The sequence below is a fragment of the Solanum lycopersicum genome, chromosome 8 (assembly GCF_036512215.1).
Source record: "Solanum lycopersicum chromosome 8, SLM_r2.1".
In the NCBI taxonomy this organism is placed as follows: Eukaryota; Viridiplantae; Streptophyta; class Magnoliopsida; order Solanales; family Solanaceae; genus Solanum; species Solanum lycopersicum.
In genome coordinates this window covers 60,330,116-60,348,736 of record NC_090807.1, presented here as the reverse complement: position 1 = coordinate 60,348,736, position 18,621 = coordinate 60,330,116, and positions in this window count along the sequence as shown.

The window sequence follows — 18,621 nt, the reverse complement described above, 5'->3', positions numbered from 1 at the left end:
GATCATACGCCTCATTTCGACGATTTTCGTGTGCTATAGCACACCATTTATTGGGTGATCCGGATTCCGACGTCAAAAATGCCAAATTTTTTCGTGGACGTCCGTCAAGACCTTGCCTATGCATACGGTTGGCCATCACGGATTGTCCGGGCCATTTGGAGGGTCAAACGAGCCCCGAAGCGAGCATACGCCTTATTTCGACAATTTTCGTGTGATATAGCACACCATTTTTTGGGTGATCCGGAATCCGACGTCAAAAATGCCAAATTTTTTCGTGGACATCCGTCAAGACCTTTTCTATGCATACGGTTGGCCATCACGGATTTTCCGGGCCATTTGGAGGGTCAAACGAGCCCCGAAGCGAGCATACGCCTCATTTCGACGATTTTCATGTGCTATAGCACACAATTTTTTGGGTGATCCGGATTCCGACGTCAAAAATGCCAAATTTTTTTGTGGACGTCCGTCAAGACCTTGTCTATGCATACGGTTAGCCATCACAGATTTTCCGGGCCATTTGAAGGGTCAAACGACCCCCGAAGCGAGCATACGCCTCATTTCGACGATTTTCATGTACTATAGCACACCAATTTTTGGGTGATCCGGATTCCGACGTCAAAAATGCCAAATTTTTTCGTGTACGTCCGTCAAGACCTTGTCTATGCATACGGTTGGCCATCACGGATTGTCTGGGCCATTTGGAGGGTCAAACGAGCCCCGAAGCGAGCATACGCCTCATTTCGACGATTTTCATGTGCTATAGCACACCATTTTTTGGGTGATCCGGATTCCGACGTCAAAAATTCCAAATTTTTTCGTGGACGTCCGTCAAGACCTTTTCAATGCATACGGTTGGCCATCACGGATTTTCCGGGCCATTTGGAGGGTCAAACGAGCCCCGAAGAGAGCATACGCCTCATTTCGACGATTTTCGTGTGCTATAGCACACCATTTTTTGGGTGATCCGGATTCCGACGTCAAAAATGCCAAATTTTTTTGTGGACGTCCGTCGAGACCTTGTCTATGCATACGGTTGGCCATCACGGATTGTCCGGGCCATTTGGAGGGTCAAACAAGCCCCAAAGCGAGCATACGCCTCATTTCGACGATTTTCGTGTACTATAACACACCATTTTTTGGGTGATCCGGATTCCGACGTCAAAACTTCCAAATTTTTTGGTGGACGTCCGTCAAGACCTTGTCTATGCATACGGTTGGCCATCACAGATTTTCAGGGCCATGTGGAGGGTCAAACGAGCCCCGAAGCGAGCATACGCCTCATTTCGATGATTTTTGTGTGCTATAGCACACCATTTTTTGGGTGATCCGGATTCCGACGTCAAAAATTCCAAATTTTTTCGTGGACGTCCGTCAAGACCTTGTCTATGCATACGGTTGGCCATCACGGATTGTCCAGCCCATTTGGAGGGTCAAACGAGCCCCAAAGCGAGCATACGCCTCATTTTGACGATTTTCGTGTGCTATAGCACACCATTTTTTGGGTGATCCGGATTCCGACGTCAAAAATGCCAAATTTTTTCATGGACGTCCGTCAAGACCTAGTCTATGCATACGGTTGGCCATCACGGATTGTTCGGGCCATTTGGAGGGTTAAACGAGCCCCGAAGCGAGCATACGCCTCATTTCGACGATTTTCGTGTGCTATAGCACACCATTTTTTGGGTAATCCGGATTCCGACGTCAAAAATGCCAAATTTTTTCGTGGACGTCCGTCAAGACCTTGTCTATGAATACGGTTGGCCATCACGGATTGTCCGGGCCATTTGGAGGGTCAAACGAGCCCCAAAGCCAGCTTACGCCTCATTTTGACGATTTTCATGTGCTATAGCACACCATTTTTTGGTTGATCCAGATTCCGACGTCAAAAATGCCAAATTTTTTCGTGGACGTCCGTCAAGACCTTGTCTATGCATACGGTTGGCCATCACGGATTGTCCGGGCCATTTGGAGGGTCAAACGAGCCCCGAAGCGAGCATACGCCTCATTTCGACGATTTTCGTGTGCACACCATTTTTTGGGTGATCCGGATTCCGACGTCAAAAATGCCAAATTTTTTCGTGGACGTCCGTCAAGACCTTGTCTATGCATACGGTTGGCCATCACGGATTGTCCGGGCCATTTGGAGGGTCAAACGAGCCCCGAAGCGAGCATACGCCTCATTTCGACGATTTTCGTGTGCTATCGCACACCATTTTTTGGGTGATCCGGATTCCGACGTCAAAAATGCCAAATTTTTTCGTGGACGTCCGTCAAGACCTTGTCTATGCATACGGTTGGCCATCACGGATTGTCCAGGCCATTTGGAGGGTCAAACGAGCCCCGAAGCGAGCATACGCCTCATTTCGACGATTTTCGTGTGCTTTAGCACACCATTTTTTGGGTTATCCGGATTCCGACGTCAAAAATGCCAAATTTTTTCGTGGACGTCCGTCAAGACGTTGTCTATGCATACGGTTGGCCATCACGGATCATCCGGGCCATTTGGAGGGTCAAACGAGCCCCGAAGCGAGCATACGCCTCATTTCGACGATTTTCGTGTGCTATAGCACACCATTTTTTGGATGATCCGGATTCCGACGTCAAAAATGCCAAATTTTTTCATGGACGTCCGTCAAGACCTTGTCAATGCATACGGTTGGCCATCACGGATTGTCCGGGCCATTTGGAGGGTCAAACGAGCCCCGAAGCGAGCATACGCCTCATTTCGACAATTTTCGTGTGCTATAGCACACCATTTTTTGGGTGATCCGGATTCCGACGTCAAAAATGCCAAATTTTTTCGTGGACATCCGTCAAGACCTTGTCTATGCATACGGTTGGCCATCACGGATTGTCCAGCCCATTTGGAGGGTCAAACGAGCCCCAAAGCGAGCATACGCCTCATTTCGACGATTTTCGTGTGCTGTAGCACACCATTTTTTGGGTGATCCGGATTCCGACGTCAAAAATGCCAAATTTTTTCGTGGACATCTGTCAAGACCTTGTCTATGCATACGGTTGGCCATCACGGATTGTCCGGGCCATTTGGAGGGTCAAACGAGCCCCGAAGCGAGCATACGCCTCATTTCGACGATATTCGTGTGCTATAGCACACCATTTTTTGGGTGATCCGGAATCCGACGTAAAAAATGCCAAATGTTTTCGTGGATGTCCGTCAAGACCTTGTCTATGCATACGGTTGGCCATCACGGATTGTCCGGGCAATTTGGAGGGTCAAACGAGCCCCGAAGAGAGCACACGCCTCATTTCGACGATTTTCGTGTAGCACACCATTTTTTGGGTGATCCGGATTCCGACGTCAAAAATGCCAAATTTTTTCGTGGACGTCCGTCAAGACCTTGTCTATGCATACGGTTGGCCATGACGGATTGTCCGGCCCATTTGGAGGGTCAAACGAGCCCCGAAGCGAGCATACGCCTCATTTCGACGATTTTCGTGTGCTATAGCACACCATTTTTTGGGTGATCCGGATTCCGACGTCAAAAATTCCAAATTTTTTCGTGGACGTCCGTCAAGACCTTGTCTATGCATACGGTTGGCCATCACAGATTGTCCGGCCCATTTGGAGGGTCAAACGAGCCCCGAAGCGAGCATACGCCTCATTTCGACGATTTTCGTGTGCTATAGCACACCATTTTTTGGGTGATCCGGATTCCGACGTCAAAAATGCCAAATTTTTTCATGGACGTCCGTCAAGACCTTGTCAATGCATACGGTTGGCCATCACGGATTGTCCGGGCCATTTGGAGGGTCAAACGAGCCCCGAAGCGAGCATATGCCTCATTTCGACGATTTTCCATTTTTTGGGTGATCCGGATTCCGACGTCAAAAATGCCAAATTTTTTCGTGGACGTCCGTCAAGACCTTGTCTATGCATACGGTTGGCCATGACAGATTGTCCGGGCCATTTGGAGGGTCAAACGAGCCCCGAAGCGAGCATACGCCTCATTTCGACGATTTTCGTGTGCTATAGCACACCATTTTTTGGGTGATCCGGATTCCGACGTCAAAAATGCCAAATTTTTTCGTGGACGTCCGTCAAGACCTTGTCTATGCATACGGTTAGCCATCACGGATTTTCCGGGCCATTTCAAGGGTCAAACGACCCCCGAAGCGAGCATACGCCTCATTTCGACGATTTTCATGTGCTATAGCACACCAATTTTTGGGTGATCCGGATTCCGACGTCAAAAATGCCAAATTTTTTCGTGGACGTCCGTCAAGACCTTGTCTATGCATACGGTTGGCCATCACGGATTGTCCAGCCCATTTGGAGGGTCAAACGAGCCCCAAAGCGAGCATACGCCTCATTTCGACGATTTTCGTGTGCTATAGCACACCATTTTTTGGGTGATCCGGATTCCGATGTCAAAAATGCCAAATTTTTTCGTGGACGTCCGTCAAGACCTTGTCTATGCATACGGTTGGCCATCACGGATTGTCCAGGCCATTTGGAGGGTCAAACGAGCCCCGAAGCGAGCATACGCCTCATTTCGACGATTTTCATGTGCTATAGCACACCATTTTTTGGGTGATCCGGATTCCAACGTCAAAAATGCCAAATTTTTTCGTGGACGTCCGTCAAGACCTTGTCTATGCATACGGTTGGCCATCACGGATTGTCCGGGCCATTTGGAGGGTCAAAAGAGCCCCGAAGCGAGCATATGCCTCATTTCGACGATTTTCGTGTGCTATAGCACACCATTTTTTGGGTGATCCAGATTCCGACGTCAAAAATGCCAACTTTTTTCGTGGACGTCCGTCAAGACCTTGTCTATGCATACGGTTGGCCATCACGGATTGTCCGGGCCATTTGGAGGGTCAAACGAGCCCCGAAGCGAGCATACGCCTCATTTCGACGATTTTCGTGTGCTATAGCACACCATTTTTTGGGTGATCCGGATTCCGACGTCAAAAATGCCAAATGTTTTCGTGGACGTCCGTCAAGACATTGTCTATGCATTTGGTTGGCCATCACGGATTGTCCGGGCCATTTGGAGGGTCAAACGAGCCCCGAAGCGAGCATACGCCTTATTTTGACGATTTTCGTGTGCTATAGCACACCATTTTTTGGGTGATCCGGATTCCGACGTCAAAAATGCCAAATTTTTTCGTGGACGCCCATCAAGACCTTGTCTATGCATACGGGTTTCCATCATGGATTGTCCGGGCCATTTGGAGGGTCAAACGAGCCCCGAAGAGAGCATACGCCTCATTTCGACGATTTTCGTGTGCTATAGCACACCATTTTTTGGGTGATCCGGATTCCGACGTCAAAAATGCCAAATTTTTTCGTGGACGTCCATTAAGACCTTGTCTATGCATACAGTTGGCCATCACGGATTGTCCGGGCCATTTAGAGGGTCAAACGAGCCCCGAAGCGAGCATACGCCTCATTTCGACGATTTTCGTATGCTATAGCACACCATTTTTTGGTTGATCCGGATTCCAACGTCAAAAATGCCAAATTTTTTCGTGGACGTCCGTCAAAACCTTGTCTATGCATACGCTTGGCCATCACGGATTGTCCGGGCCATTTGGAGGGTCAAACGAGCACCGAAACGAGCATACGCCTCATTTCGACGATTTTCGTGTGCTATAGTAGCACACCATTTTTTGGGTGATCCGGATTCTGACGTCAAAAATGCCAAATTTTTTCGTGGACGTCCGTCAAGACCTTGTCTATGCATACGGTTCGCCATCACGGATTGTCTGGGACATTTGGAGGGTCAAACGAGCCCCGAAGCGAGCATACGCCTCATTTCGACGATTTTCGTGTACTATAGCACACCATTTTTTGGGTGATCCGGATTCCGACGTCAAAAATGCCAAATTTTTTCGTGGACGTCCGTCAACACCTTGTCTATGCATACGGTTGGCCATCACGGATTGTCCGGGCCATTTGGAGGGTCAAACGAGCCCCGAAGCGAGCTTACGCCTCATTTCGACGATTTTCGTGTGCTATAACACACCATTTTTTGGGTGATCTGGATTCCGACGTCAAAAATGCCAAATTTTTTTGTGGACGTCCGTCAAGACCTTGTCTATGCATACGGTTGGCCATCACGGATTGTCAGGACCATTTGGAGGGTCAAATGAGCCCCGAAGCGAGCACACGCCTCATTTCGACGATTTTCGTGTAGCACACCATTTTTTGGGTGATCCGGATTCCGACGTCAAAAATGCATAATTTTTTCGTGGACGTCCGTCAAGACCTTGTCTATGCATACGGTTGGCCATCACGGATTGTCCGGGCCATTTGGAGGGTCAAACGATCCCCGAAGCGAGCATACGCCTCATTTCGACGATTTTCGTGTGCTATAGCACACCATATTTTGGGTGATCGTGATTCCGACGTCAAAAATGCCAAATTTTTTCATGGACGTCCGTCATGACCTTGTCTATGCATACGGTTGGCCATCACGGATTGTCCGGGCCATTTGGAGGGTCAAACGAGCCCTGAAGCGAGCATATGCCTCATTTCGACGATTTTCGTGTGCTATAGCACACCATTTTTTGGGTGATCCGGATTCCGACGTCAAAAATGCCAAATTTTTTCGTGGACGTCCGTCAACACCTTGTCTATGCATACGGTTGGCCATCACGGATTGTCCGGGCCATTTGGAGGGTCAAACGAGCCCCGAAGCGAGCATACGCCTCATTTCGACGATTTTCGTGTGCTATAACACACCATTTTTTGGGTGATCTGGATTCCGACGTCAAAAATGCCAAATTTTTTTGTGGACGTCCGTCAAGACCTTGTCTATGCATACGGTTGGCCATCACGGATTGTCAGGACCATTTGGAGGGTCAAATGAGCCCCGAAGAGAGCACACGCCTCATTTCGACGATTTTCGTGTAGCACACCATTTTTTGGGTGATCCGGATTCCGACGTCAAAAATGCATAATTTTTTCAAGGACGTCCCTCAAGACCTTGTCTATGCATACGGTTGGCCATCACGGATTGTCCGGGCCATTTGGAGGGTCAAACGAGCCCCGAAGCGAGCATACGCCTCATTTCGACGATTTTCGTGTGCTATAGCACACCATATTTTGGGTGATCCGGATTCCGACGTCAAAAATGCCAAATTTTTCGTTGACGTCTGTCAAGACCTTGTCTATGCATACGGTTGGCCATCACGGATTGTCCGGGCCATTTGGAGGGTCAAACGAGCCCCGAAGCGAGCATACGCCTCATTTTGACGATTTTCGTGTGCTATAGAACACCATTTTTTGGGTGATCCGGATTCCGACGTCAAAAATACCAAATTTTTTCGTGGACGTCCGTCAAGACCTTTTCTATGCATACGGTTGGCCATCACGGATTGTCCGGGCCATTTGGAGGGTCAAACGATCCCCGAAGCGAGCATACGCCTCATTTCGACGATTTTCGTGTGCTATAGCACACCATTTTTTGGGTGATCCGGATTCCGACGTCAAAAATGCCAAATTTTTTCGTGGACGTCCGTCAAGACCTTGTCTATGAATACGGTTGGCCATCACGGATTGTCCGGGCCATTTGGAGGGTCAAACGATCCCCGAAGCGAGCATACGCCTCATTTCGACGATTTTCGTGTGCTATAGCACACCATTTTTTGGGTGATCCGGATTCCGACGTCAAAAATGCCAAGTTTTTTCGTGGACGTCTGTCAAGACCTTGTCTATGCATACGGTTGGCCATCATGGATTGTCTGGGTCATTTGGAGGGTCAAACGAGCTCCGAAGCGAGCATTCGCCTCATTTCGACGATTTTCGTGTGCTGTAGCACACCATTTTTTGGGTGATCCGGATTCCGCCGTCAAAAATGCAAAATTTTTTCGTGGACGTCCGTCAAGACCTTGTCTATGCATACGGTTGGCAATCACGGATTGTCTGGGCGATTTGGAGGGTCAAACGAGCCCCGAAGCGAGCATACGCCTCATTTCGACGATTTTGTTGTGCTATAGCACACCATATTTTGGGTGATCCGGATTCTGACGTAAAAAATGCCAAATTTTTCGTGGACGTCTTTCAAGACCTTGTCTATGCATGCGGTTGGCCATCACCGATTGTCCGGGCCATTTGGAGGGTCAAACGAGCCCCGAAGCGAGCATACGCCTCATTTTTACGATTTTCGTGTGCTATAGCACACTATTTTTTGGGTGATCCGGATTCCGACGTCAAAAATACCAATTTTTTTCGTGGACGTCCGTCAAGACCTTTTCTATGCATACGGTTGGCCATCACGGATTGTCCGGGCCATTTGGAGGGTCAAACGATCCCCGAAGCGAGCATACGCCTCATTTCGACGATTTTCGTGTGCTATAGCACACCATTTTTTGGGTGATTCGGATTCCGACGTCAAAAATGCCAAATTTTTTCGTGGACGTCCGTCAAGACCTTGTCTATGAATACGGTTGGCCATCACGGATTTTCCGGGCCATTTGGAGGGTCAAACGATCCCCGAAGCGAGCATACGCCTCATTTCGACGATTTTCGTGTGCTATAGCACACCATTTTTTGGGTGATCCGGATTCTGCCATCAAAAATGCCAAATTTTTTCGTGGACGTCCGTCAAGACCTTGTCTATGCATACGGTTGGCCATCACGGATTGTCCGGGCCATTTGGAGGGCCAAACGAGCCCCGAAGCGAGCACACGCCTCATTTCGACGATTTTCGTGTAGCACACCATTTTTTGGGTGATCCGGATTCCGACGTCAAAAATGCCAAATTTTTTCGTGGACGTCCGTCAAGACCTTGTCAATGCATACGGTTGGCCATCACGGATTGTCCGGGCCATTTGGAGGGTCAAACGAGCCCCGAAGCGAGCATACGCCTCATTTCGACGATTTTCGTGTGCTATAGCACACCATATTTTGGGTGATCCTGATTCCGACGTCAAAAATGCCAAATTTTTCGTGGACGTCTGTGAAGACCTTGTCTATGCATACGGTTGGCCATCACGGATTGTCCGGACCACTTGGAGGGTCAAACGAGCCCCGAAGCGAGCATACGCCTCATTTTGACGATTTTCGTGTGCTATAGCACACCATTTTTTGGGTGATCCGGATTCCGACGTCAAAAATACCAAATTTTTTCGTGGACGTCCGTCAAGACCTTTTCAATGCATACGGTTGGCCATCACGGATTGTCCGGGCCATTTGGAGGGTCAAACGAGCCCCAAAGAGAGCATACGCCTCATTTCGACGATTTTCGTGTGCTATAGCACACCATTTTTTGGGTGATCCGGATTTCGACGTCAAAAATGCCAAATTTTTTCGTGGACGTCCGTCAAGACCTTGTCTATGAATACGGTTGGCAATCACGGATTGTCCGGGCCATTTGGAGGGTCAAACGATCCCCGAAGCGAGCATACGCCGCATTTCGACGATTTTCGTGTGCTGTTGCACACCATTTTTTGGGTGATCCGGATTTCGACGTCAAAAATGCCAAGTTTTTTCGTGGACGTCCGTCAAGACCTTGTCTATGCATACGGTTGGCCATCACGGATTGTCCGGGCCATTTGGAGAGTCAAACGAGCCCCGAAGCGAGCATTCGCCTCATTTCGACGATTTTCGTGTGCTGTTGCACACCATTTTTTGGGTGATCCGGATTCCGCCGTCAAAAATGCCAAATTTTTTCGTGGACGTCCGTCAAGACCTTGTCTATGCATACGGTTGGCCATCACGGATTGTCCGGGCCATTTGGAGGGTCAAACGAGCCCCGAAGCGAGCATACGCCTTATTTCGACGATTTTCGTATGCTATAGCACACCATATTATGGGTGATCCGGATTCCGACTTCAAAAATGCCAAATTTTTCGTGGACGTCTGTCAAGACCTTGTCTATGCATGCGGTTGGCCATCACGGATTGTCCGGGCCATTTGGAGGATCAAACGAGCCCCGAAGCGAGCATACGCCTCATTTTAACGATTTTCGTGTGTTATAGCACACCATTTTTTGGGTGATCCGGATTCCGACGTCAAAAATACCAAATTTTTTCGTGGACGTCCGTCAAGACCTTTTCTATGCATACGGTTGGCCATCACGGATTGTCCGGGCCATTTGGAGGGTCAAACGTTCCCCGAAGCGAGCATACGCCTCATTTCGACGATTTTCGTGTGCTATAGCACACCATTTTTTGGGTGATCCGGATTCCGACGTCAAAAATGCCAAATTTTTTCGTGGACATCCGTCAAGACCTTGTCTCTGAATATGGTTGGTCATCACGGATTGTCCGGGCCATTTGGAGGGTCAAACGATCCCCGAAGCGAGCATACGCCTCATTTCGAGGATTTTCGTGTTCTATAGCACACCATTTTTTGGGTGATCGGATTCCGCCGTCAAAAATGCCAAATTTTTTCGTGGACGTCCGTCAAGACCTTGTCTATGCATACGGTTGGCCATCACGGATTGTCCGGGCCATTTGGAGAGTCAAACGAGCCCCGAAGCGAGCATACGCCTCATTTCGACGATTTTCGTGTGCTATAGCACACCATATTTTGGGTGATCCGGATTCCGACGTACAAAATGCCAAATTTTTCGTGGACGTCCTTCAAGACCTTGTCTATGCATACGGTTGGCCATCACGGATTGTCCGGGCCATTTGGAGGGACAAAGGAGCCCCGAAGCGAGCATACGCCTCATTTCGACGATTTTCGTGTGCTATAGCACACCATTTTTTGGGTGATTCGGATTTTGATGTCAAAAATGCCAAATTTTTTCGTGGACGTCTGTCAAGACCTTGTCTATGCATACGGTTGGCCATCACGGATTGTCCGGGCCATTTGGAGGGTCAAACGAGCCCCGAAGCGAGCATACGCCTCATTTTGACGATTTTCGTGTGCTATAGACCACCATTTATTGGGTGATCCGGATTCCGACGTCAAAAATTCCAAATTTTTTTGCGGACGTCCGTCAAGACCTTTTCTTTGCATACGGTTGGCAATTTGGAGGGTCAAACGAGCCCCGAAGCGAGCATACGCTTTATTTCAACGATTTTCGTGTGCTATAGCACACCATTTTTTGGGTGATCCGGATTCTGACGTCAAAAATGCCAAATTTTTTCGTGGACGTCCGTCAAGACCTTGTCTATGCATACGGTTGGCCATCACGGATTGTCCAGGCCATTTGGAGGGTCAAACGAGCCCCGAAGCGAGCATACGCCTCATTTCGACGATTTTCGTGTGCTATAGCACACCATTTTTGGGTGATCCGGATCCCGACGTCAAAAATGCCAAATTTTTTCGTGGACGTCTGTCAAGACCTTGTCTATGCATACGGTTGGCCATCACGGATTCTCCGGGCCATTTGGAGGGTCTAACGATCCCCGAAGCGAGCATACGCCTCATTTCGACGATTTTCGTGTGCTATAGCACACCATTTTTTGGGTGATCCGGATTCCAACGTCAAAAATGCCAAATTTTTTCGTAGACGTCCATCAAGACCTTGTCTATGCATACGGTTGGCCATCACGGATTGTCCGGACCATTTGGAGGGTCAAACGAGCCCCGAAGCGAGCATACGCCTCATTTCGACGATTTTCGTGTGCTATAGACCACCATTTATTGGGTGATCCGGATTCCGACGTCAAAAATTCCAAATTTTTTCGCGGACGTCCGTCAAGACCTTGTCTTTGCATACGGTTGGCAATTTGGAGGGTCAAACGAGCCCCGAAGCGAGCATACGCCTCATTTCAATGATTTTCGTGTGCTATAGCACACCATTTTTTGGGTGATCCGGATTCCGACGTCAAAAATTCCAAATTTTTTCGTGGACGTCCGTCAAGACCTTGTCTATGCATACGGTTGGCCATCACGGATTGTCCGGGCCATTTGGAGGGTCAAACGAGCCCCGAAGCGAGCATACGCCTCATTTCGACGATTTTCGTGTGCTATAACACACCATTTTTTGGGTGATCCGGATTCCAACGTCAAAAATGCCAAATTTTTTCGTGGACGTCCGTCAAGACCTTGTCTATGCATACGGTTGGCCATCACGGATTGTCCAGGCCATTTGGAGGGTCAAAGGACCCCCGAAGCGAGCATACGCCTCATTTCGACGATTTTCGTGTGCTATAGCACACTATTTTTTGGGTGATCCGGATTCCGACGTCAAAAATGCAAAATTTTTTCGCAGACGTCCGTCAAGACCTTGTCTATGCATACAGTTGGCAATCACGGATTGTCCAGGCCATTTGGAGGGTCAAACGAGCCCCGAAGCGAGCATACGCCTCATTTTGACGATTTTCGTGTGCTATAGCACACCATTTTTTGGGTGATCCGGATTCCGACGTCAAAAATGCCAAATTTTTCCGTGGACATCCGTCAAGACCTTGTCTATGCATACGGTTGGCCATCACGGATTGTCCGGGCCATTTGGAGGGTCAAACGAGCCCCGAAGTGAGCATACGCCTCATTTCGATGATTTTCGTGTGCTATAGACCACCATTTATTGGGTGATCCGGATTCCGACGTCAAAAATTCCAAATTTTTTTGCGGACGTCCGTCAAGACCTTGTCTTTGCATACGGTTGGCAATTTGGAGGGTCAAACGAGCCCCGAAGCGAGCATACGCTTTATTTCAACGATTTTCGTGTGCTATAGCACACCATTTTTTGGGTGATCCGGATTCTGACGTCAAAAATGCCAAATTTTTTCGTGGACGTCCGTCAAGACCTTGTCTATGCATACGGTTGGCCATCACGGATTGTCCAGGCCATTTGGAGGGTCAAACGAGCCCCGAAGCGAGCACACGCCTCATTTCGACGATTATCGTGTGCTATAGTACACCATTTTTGGGTGATCCGGATCCCGACGTCAAAAATGCAAAATTTTTTCGTGGACGACCGTCAAAACCTTGTCTATGCATACGGTTGGCCATCACGGATTGTCCGGGCCATTTGGAGGGTCAAACGAGCCCCGAAGCGAGCATACGCCTCATTTCGACGATTTTTGTGTGCTATAGCACACCATTTTTTGGGTGATCCGGATTCCGACGTCAAAAATGCCAAATTTTTTCATGGACGTCCGTCAAGACCTTGTCAATGCATACGGTTGGCCATCACGGATTGTCCGGGCCATTTGGAGGGTCAAACGAGCCCCGAAGCGAGCATACGCCTCATTTCGACGATTTTCCATTTTTTGGGTGATCCAGATTCCGACGTCAAAAATGCCAAATTTTTTCGTGGACATCCGTCAAGACCTTGTCAATGCATACGGTTGGCCATGACGGATTGTCCGAGCCATTTGGAGGGTCAAACGAGCCCCGAAGCGAGCATACGCCTCATTTCGACGATTTTCGTGTGCTATAGCACACCATTTTTTGGGTGATCCGGATTCCGACGTCAAAAATGCCAAATTTTTTTGTAGACGTCCGTCAAGACCTTGTCTATGCATACGGTTAGCCATCACGGATTTTCCGGGCCATTTGAAGGGTCAAACGACCCCCGAAGCGAGCATACGCCTCATTTCGACGATTTTCATGTGCTATAGCACACCAACTTTTGGGTGATCAGGATTCCGACGTCAAAAATGCCAAATTTTTTCGTGGACGTCCGTGAAGACCTTGTCTATGCATACGGTTTGCCATCACGGATTGTCCAGCCCATTTGGAGGGTCAAACGAGCCCCAAAGCGAGCATACGCCTCATTTCGACGATTTTCGTGTGCTATAGCACACCATTTTTTGGGTGATCCGGATTCCGATGTCAAAAATGCCAAATTTTTTCGTGGACGTCCGTCATGACCTTGTCTATGCATACGGTTGGCCATCACGGATTGTCCAGGCCATTTGGAGGGTCAAACGAGCCCCGAAGCGAGCATACGCCTCATTTCGACGATTTTCATGTGCTATAGCACACCATTTTTTGGGTGATCCGGATTCCAACGTCAAAAATGCCAAATTTTTTCGTGGACGTCCGTCAAGACCTTGTCTATGCATACGGTTGGCCATCACGGATTGTCCGGGCCATTTGGAGGGTCAAAAGAGCCCCGAAGCGAGCATACGCCTCATTTCGACGATTTTCGTGTGCTATAGCACACCATTTTTTGGGTGATCCGGATTCCGACGTCAAAAATGCCAACTTTTTTTGTGGACGTCCGTCAAGACCTTGTCTATGCATACGGTTGGCCATCACGGATTGTCCGGGCCATTTGGAGGGTCAAACGAGCCCCGAAGCGAGCATACGCCTCATTTCGACGATTTTCGTGTGCTGTAGCACACCATTTTTTGGGTGATCCGGATTCCGACGTCAAAAATGCCAAATGTTTTCGTGGACGTCCGTCAAGACATTGTCTATGCATTTGGTTGGCCATCACGGATTGTCCGGGCCATTTGGAGGGTCAAACGAGCCCCGAAGCGAGCATACGCCTCATTTTGACGATTTTCGTGTGCTATAGCACACCATTTTTTGGGTGATCCGGATTCCGACGTCAAAAATGCCAAATTTTTTCGTGGACGCCCATCAAGACCTTGTCTATGCATACGGGTTGCCATCATGGATTGTCCGGGCCATTTGGAGGGTCAAACGAGCCCCGAAGAGAGCATACGCCTCATTTCGACGATTTTCGTGTGCTATAGCACACCATTTTTTGGGTGATCCGGATTCCGACGTCAAAAATACCAAATTTTTTCGTGGACGTCCGTCAAGACCTTGTCTATGCATACGGTTGGCCATCACGGATTGTCCGGGCCATTTAGAGGGTCAAACGAGCCCCGAAGCGAGCATACGCCTCATTTCGACGATTTTCGTATGCTATAGCACACCATTTTTTGGTTGATCCGGATTCCAACGTCAAAAATGCCAAATGTTTTCGTGGACGTCCGTCAAAACCTTGTCTATGCATACGCTTGGCCATCACGGATTGTCCGGGCCATTTGGAGGGTCAAACGAGCCCCGAAACGAGCATACGCCTAATTTCGACGATTTTCGTGTGCTATAGTAGCACACCATTTTTTGGGTGATCCGGATTCTGACGTCAAAAATGCCAAATTTTTTCGTGGACGTCCGTCAAGACCTTGTCTATGCATATGGTTCGCCATCACGGATTGTCTGGGACATTTGGAGGGTCAAACGAGCCCCGAAGCGAGCATACGCCTCATTTCGACGATTTTCGTGTGCTATAGCACACCATTTTTTGGGTGATCCGGATTCTGACGTCAAAAATGCCAAATTTTTTCGTGGACGTCCGTCAACACCTTGTCTATGCATACGGTTGGCCATCACGGATTGTCCGGGCCATTTGGAGGGTCAAACGAGCCCCGAAGCGAGCATACGCCTCATTTCGACGATTTTCGTGTGCTATAACACACCATTTTTTGGGTGATCTGGATTCCGACGTCAAAAATGCCAAATTTTTTTGTGGACGTCCGTCAAGACCTTGTCTATGCATACGGTTGGCCATCACGGATTGTCAGGACCATTTGGAGGGTCAAATGAGCCCCGAAGCGAGCACACGCCTCATTTCGACGATTTTCGTGTAGCACACCATTTTTTGGGTGATCCGGATTCCAACGTCAAAAATGCATAATTTTTTCGTGGACGTCCGTCAAGACCTTGTCTATGCATACGGTTGGCCATCACGGATTGTCCGGGCCATTTGGAGGGTCAAACGAGCCCCGAAGCGAGCATACGCCTAATTTCGACGATTTTCGTGTGCTATAGCACACCATATTTTGGGTTATCGTGATTCCGACGTCAAAAATGCAAAATTTTTTCATGGACGTCCGTCATGACCTTGTCTATGCATACGGTTGGCCATCACGGATTGTCCGGGCCATTTGGAGGGTCAAACGAGCCCCGAAGCGAGCATACGCCTCATTTCGACGATTTTCGTGTGCTATAGCACACCATATTTTGGGTGATAGTGATTCCGACGTCAAAAATGCCAAATTTTTTCATGGACGTCCGTCATGACCTTGTCTATGCATACGGTTGGCCATCACGGATTGTCCGGGCCATTTGGAGGGTCAAACGAGCCCCGAAGCGAGCATACGCCTCATTTCGACGATTTTCATGTGCTATAGCACACCATTTTTTGGGTGATCCGGATTCCAACGTCAAAAATGCCAAATTTTTTCGTGGACGCCCATCAAGACCTTGTCTATGCATACGGTTGGCCATCACGGATTGTCCGGGCCATTTGGAGGGTCAAACGAGCCCCGAAACGAGCATACGCCTCATTTCGACGATTTTCGTGTGCTATAGTAGCACACCATTTTTTGGGTGATCCGGATTCTGACTTCAAAAATGCCAAATTTTTTCGTGGACGTCCGTCAAGACCTTGTCTATGCATACGGTTCGCCATCACGGATTGTCTGGGACATTTGGAGGGTCAAACGAGCCCCGAAGCGAGCATACGCTTCATTTCGACGATTTTCGTGTGCTATAGCACACCATTTTTTGGGTGATCCGGATTCCGACGTCAAAAATGCCAAATTTTTTCGTGGACGTCCGTCAACACCTTGTCTATGCATACGGTTGGCCATCACGGATTGTCCGGGCCATTTGGAGGGTCAAACGAGCCCCGAAGCGAGCATACGCCTCATTTCGACGATTTTCGTGTGCGATAACACACCATTTTTTGGGTGATCTGGATTCCGACGTAAAAAATGCCAAATTTTTTTGTGGACGTCCGTCAAGACCTTGTCTATGCATACGGTTGGCCATCACGGATTGTCAGGACCATTTGGAGGGTCAAATGAGCCCCGAAGCGAGCACACGCCTCATTTCGACGATTTTCTCGTGTAGCACACCATTTTTTGGGTGATCTGGATTCCGACGTCAAAAATGCCAAATTTTTTTGTGGACGTCCGTCAAGACCTTGTCTATGCATACGGTTGGCCATCACGGATTGTCCAGGCCATTTAAAGGGTCAAACGAGCCCCGAAGCGAGCATACGCCTCATTTCGACGATTTTCGTGTGCTATAACACACCATTTTTTGGGTGATCTGGATTCCGACGTCAAAAATGCCAAATTTTTTTGTGGACGTCCGTCAAGACCTTGTCTATGCATACGGTTGGCCATCACGGATTGTCAGGACCATTTGGAGGGTCAAATGAGCCCCGAAGCGAGCACACGCCTCATTTCGTCGATTTTCGTGTAGCACACCATTTTTTGGGTGATCCGGATTCCGACGTCAAAAATGCATAATTTTTTCGTGGACGTCCGTCAAGACCTTTTCTATGCATACGGTTGGCCATCATGGATTGTCTGGGTCATTTGGAGGGTCAAACGAGCCCCGAAGCGAGCATACCCCTCATTTCGACGATTTTCGTGTGATATAGCACACCATATTTTGGGTGATCCTGATTCCGACGTCAAAAATGCCAAATTTTTCGTGGACGTCTGTCAAGATCTTGTCTATGCATACGGTTGGCCATCACGGATTGTCCGGGCCACTTGGAGGGTCAAACGAGCCCCGAAGCGAGCATACGCCTCATTTTGACGATTTTCATGTGCTATAGCACACCATTTTTTGAGTGATCCGGATTCCGACGTCAAAAATACCAAATTTTTTCGTGGACGTCCGTCAAGACCTTTTCTATGCATACGGTTGGCCATCACGGATTTTCCGGGCCATTTGGAGGGTCAAACGATCCCCGAAGCGAGCATACGCCTCATTTCGACGATTTTCGTGTGCTATAGAACACAATTTTTTGGGTGATCCGGATTTCAACGTCAAAAATGCCAAATTTTTTCGTGGACGTCCGTCAAGACCTTGTCTATGAATACGGTTGGCAATCACGGATTGTCCGGGCCATTTGGAGGGTCAAACGATCCCCGAAGCGAGCATACGCCGCATTTCGACGATTTTCGTGTGCTATAGCACACCATTTTTTGGGTGATCCGGATTTCAACGTCAAAAATGCCAAGTTTTTTCGTGGACGTCTGTCAAGACCTTGTCTATGCATACGGTTGGCCATCATGGATTGTCCGGGTCATTTGGAGGGTCAAACGAGCCCCGAAGCGAGCATTCGCCTCATTTCGACGATTTTCGTGTGCTGTTGCACACCATTTTTTGGGTGATCCGGATTCCGCCGTCAAAAATGCCAAATTTTTTCGTGGACGTCCGTCAAGACCTTGTCTATGCATACGGTTGGCCATCACGGATTGTCCGGGCCATTTGGAGGGTCAAACGAGCCACGAAGCGAGCATACGCCTCATTTCGACGATTTTTGTGTGCTATAGCACACTATTTTTTGGGTGATCCGGATTCCGACGTCAAAAATGCAAAAAATTTTCGCAGACGTCTGTCAAGACCTTGTCTATGCATACAGTTGGCAATCACGGATTGTCCGGGCCATTTGGAGGGTCAAACGAGCCCCGAAGCGAGCATACGCCTCATTTTGACGATTTTCGTGTGCTATAGCACACCATTTTTTGGGTGATCCGGATTCCGACGTCAAAAATGCCAAATTTTTTCGTGGACATCCGTCAAGAACTTGTCTATGCATACGGTTGGCCATCACGGATTGTCCGGGCCATTTGGAGGGTCAAACGAGCCCCGAAGTGAGCATACGCCTCATTTCGACGATTTTCGTGTGCTATAGACCACCATTTATTGGGTGATCCGGATTCCGACTTCAAAAATTCCAAGTTTTTTTGCGGACGTCCGTC